Below are 4399 nucleotides of genomic sequence, written 5' to 3' on the forward strand. Positions count from 1 at the left end.
AGAGACAGAGATGGGGTGCCCAAGGCCTCCTAGGAAGGGAGGTGGGGAAGGGGTCTCCTGTAACTGGCTGCAGATCTTGTGTGTAATTAAAATTTGAATTACAACCTTTCATGCAAAAGCCCTAAAAACCTGTGTCCAAGTACTTCATCTGCTACCAGCAGGGTCTAATTTTGCCTGACACTTTAAGCCATTTGGAAAACTATCAAAAGAAGAAAAGGGGGCTTATGTTTCTCACGCGGCAGAGGGGCTCAGGTAACTGAGGGGGTACCCTCCGTGAGTGCAGAAACGTCTTTATAAGGAAAGTAGCCCGATTAGGGACTACTTTTACTTATGTGTTTTCAGATAAATAGCCATTTTTCTTTAAAAAATGCTGTCTGTCCCTGTTCTTTCTAAAGCAAGCACCTGCCAAGACATTTATCCCATTATCATACCTCTGGTTGGAAACAACTGTATTTTTGACCCGATGGATTTCTCTCTTCACTGTTTAGAAGGGGCTCCTCTATTCCCAAATGCACAATTCTAGCTTCAAAGTGAATACCTAGCAATCAACACCAAATAAGGAGAAAACCTTCACAAAACCTCAGATTGTAAGGGGGCCTAATCAGGTTTCAGAAACTCTAGCAAACAGGCATTCCTAACATAGTCCAGGCTGCTTTTACCTCTGGGCACTTAGCAACGTGCAGCCTTTGAATTTGCTTAAAACTATTAAGAAGTAATTAAGTAGTTCCAGGGTCTTTTTCAGTCTGTCTGAGGTGGGGAGGTGGGGAGGTTGGGGATGAAAGGCGACAAGCCCCACAGCACAGCCTGCCTTCCTCTTCCCCGACCTTGCACGCTAATAAATTCATCCTGTATTTTTCTGCTACTGCCAATTTATGGCCTACAGGAAACTAATCTTGTACAATAACTACCTTCCTGGACTTAGTTCCTAAATAGAGCCAAATGGATCTGGTGGCAGAAGCTCTCCCCGGCAGTCCTGAGCAACAGCGCTGAGCTCAGCAAGAGCTGACGGGGACTCTGCGCCCTCCTTGTCTCTGACAATGTAATTATGTTCTTGTTTTCAGCTGCCCTGCACTTAAGGACAGAAAATAAAAAGCAATCCTGTGTACAACGTCTACAGCAATGATTTCAACTTCAAACCGAAGAACAAGATGTGTATTTGAAACATGCCAGATATCCAGATATTGAGAATTTAGGGAGTGAAACACACCCAGGCAACCAACATTTCCCTGGAGTTTCTGGTAAGAAATAGGTATCTGCCCTGTGATTTTTAAAGACATTCACTGAGAAGACATTTTGAAGACATTACAATTTTTTGTAATGAGCTAACGAAAGAATTATAGGTCAAACATAGAAGAATTATTGGCTGGGGGTGGGGGGGGGAATGAGAGCCTGGGTATAAACACGGGAACATTTATTAGCAGTTGTTTATAGCAAGGTTGACACAGGCGTGGGGAAAAGCAGGGGCTGCTGCTAACACTCAGGATAGCCTGTGTGCATCTTCTCAGACCCTCACAGATGGCACAGCACTGTGCTGGGAAAACTCAGTCTGTCCTTTAAAGAAACCGAAAGTGTTTAATCTTTGATAAGCGCCTGGCTCCTCAGGTTGCCTGCCCCGCTGACCTGAGGACTCCATGTTGACATTGATCAGTCCCTTGTGAACCAGCTGCTTCCTGTGCTAATGTAGAGTGTTGTTCTAGAACTGCACGGAAGCGGCCAGTGGAAGGGGAATGGAGCCTCTGTAGAAAGGAGGGAGACAGCGCCCCATCCAGAGCCCAGCGTGAAGATGGAGGGAGAACGAATAATCCCAGCTGGGCCACAAGAGACCCCCCTGTGGAGCTTCTAAACCCCACAAGGCGGGTCCCCCACTAGACGACCTACATCAGAGCATGTGGGGCACGGCTCAGGCTTCTGGGTTTCCCAGAAATTCTAGGGGCTGGGCAGGGATGGCTGTTAAATATCTGAGATAACCTGTGGCCTTTGGAAGTGACACAGAGGAACCCAACACTGGGACGTGAAGCCAGCCGGAAGGCCGGCCTCTCCTAGTCATGGACACATCTTTCTAGCTCTGGGTTGTATATCCCCAGCTACAAAGTGCAACCCTGTGGAGATTAGGGCTTACAAATGTAAGTCAATTAAAATACCTACTAACGTCGCGGATGCCATAATTTTTCTTTCTTTCTTTTTTTTTTTTTGAGACAGAGTTTCACTTTGTTGCCCTCGGTAGAGGGACGTGGTGTCACAACTCACAGCAACCTCCAGCTCTTGGGCGTAGGCAATTCTCTTGCCTCAGCCTCCCGAGAAACTGGGACTACAGGCACCCACCATAACGCCTGGCTATTTTTTCTTGCAGTTTGACTGTGGCCGGGTTTGAACCTGCCACCCTCAGTATATGGGGCCATCCTACTCACTGAGCCACAGGTGCCGCCAGCCATAGGTGTTTTTTAAAAACTTTATGATGGTGAGTACCCATGTTATTATTATTGTCATTATTAATATCAACGAGACAGGAGTCTGATTCAAATGACCCTTGGGGGGATGGGCAGTGCGGGGTGGGTCTGCAGTGAGTGAGCCAGGTCAGGGCGAGTGCAAAGGGCTCCTGAGAGTCCAGTGACATCACTTTGTTCCTAATTTGACGAACTGTCAACCTTCCTCACTCTCCTACAAGTCACCAGGACTGAAATGATTATACCTGTGTTACATAGCACTTTCCAGTGGGGATTCCTATATTGCTTGTCTGCTTTAAAAATTCGAGCTCAAACACGGAGTGAGAAGCAAAGGCAGGAAGTGCCGTGTGCATCTGGGCAGGGCCCTGTGCATCTGGGCAGCGCCCTGTGCATCTGGGCAGCGCCGTGTGCATCTGGGCAGGGCCCTGTGCATCTGGGCAGGACCCCGTGCATCTGGGCAGCGCCGTGTGCAGTTGGGCAGTGCCGTGTACATTGGGCTGCTCTAAGGGTAGGACCAGCGCAGGAGGCAGAGCAAAGCTCAGGAGGGGCACAGGGGGTTCCAGAGCAAGAGCAGCCGCAGTGCAGGTCATGCATTTGGGGCCAGCTGCTCTGATTTTAGCTGCTCACTTCCTGGCCTGACACTTGTGGTGACAACGCGTCTTTGGGTGGATCAAAGGGCCCCACGTGTGGAGGCTCCACACCGGCCACTGCATGTGTTCTCTGGGTAGGACTCAGTTCCCCCTGGTTTTCTCTGCAGTACCAGGCATTCAGTGGTCACTTGGGCCACCTGGAGGAGAAATGAATCATTGGGTGAACAAACAAAGGTAAGGTCCGGCTTCACCTGGGCCCACAAGCTCCCTCCTGTCCCATATGCCTCAGCATCCCCCTGCTGCAGGGAGGGTGGTAGCTGGGGCTCTGCTCAGCTGGATGGCACAGGGGCAGCAGAATATTAGCATCTGGGTTAAGAACAGGTGGACTGGTTGTTTACCAGCATGAGGCCAGGCAGGGGGCTGCCTCCCCTGCAGATGCCAACATGAACCTCCCCCATCATGGTAACACTTGCTACGCCAATTTGAGACATGGTCCCTGAAATGATCCTCGAGAATGTCCTGCACATAGTCATTATCTGAACATTAGAAAGAAAAGTCTCAAACAAGAGTGAGGCTGCGTGGCCCCAGGCTTGGTGACCCTGAGCCCTTAACCATGAGCTTATTGGATAGGGATCTGGGTGGCAGGACACCTGCTGGGGTGGCCCTTTGAAAGTTGCTCTAAATCAGTGATTTCCAGCCCCTGTGCCAAGGCCACCTTAGTGTGCCCTGAGAGGATCTTAGGTGTGCTGTGAAAATTTTAAAGACTATTACTTAAATTACTTTCAAAAGATGTTCAAAGCACAGCAAGTGGTTTTTTACTCTTCTTTTTTGATCAAGATAATTTAAGTGTGCCTGCCAGTTTAACTACAGGTTCAAGTGCCCTGTGAGATTAAAAAACGCCGAAAAACACCACAGTAAGTCACAGAAGGATGTTGGAGAGCCTGGAACAGAAGAAAGAACACCTGTTCCCAGAAAGGGGGAAAGGACTGCACAGAAGCTCACGGCACATATGTGATGGAGGCTGAGACTTTTTCCACTGCTTTGGGTCACTTAAAAAATAAGTTGTATTTGAGTGTGTTTGTACTGCTTTTGCTACAAAATTATGCCATTGTACGGGTGGTGCTGATGGATGTGAGCCCTTACAGAGTACCAGGAGGCAGGATGGGGCTGGGGCCTGAGTGCAGGTGTGCAGTGGGCTGAGAATTGCCATGACTGTGCTCCTGCCCAGTGCTCCCTTGTCTCAGGCTGCTCCTTGGTAAGACAGGCAATAACTGTGTCCTCTTCATGGGATTATTGTAGTGAACACCCACAAGGCAGTGACCTTAGCCAAGTTATTTAGCCTTCTGAGCATAACACTTTCATCTC

At 48.9% G+C, this 4399-nt stretch overlaps 1 long non-coding RNA gene across 1 annotated transcript; it reads left to right on the forward strand.

Moving 5' to 3' along the window:
* Positions 1-2431: 2431 nt before the first annotated feature.
* Positions 2432-3935, forward strand: LOC111728482. Its single transcript, XR_002775759.1, has 3 exons — positions 2432-2458; positions 3202-3268; positions 3894-3935. It is a non-coding gene; the product is annotated as an uncharacterized LOC111728482 (long non-coding RNA).
* Positions 3936-4399: the final 464 nt, after the last annotated feature.

The sequence above is a fragment of the Otolemur garnettii genome, unplaced genomic scaffold, assembly GCF_000181295.1.
Source record: "Otolemur garnettii isolate 467f Iridium unplaced genomic scaffold, OtoGar3 scaffold00161, whole genome shotgun sequence".
NCBI classification, from domain to species: domain Eukaryota; kingdom Metazoa; phylum Chordata; class Mammalia; order Primates; family Galagidae; genus Otolemur; species Otolemur garnettii.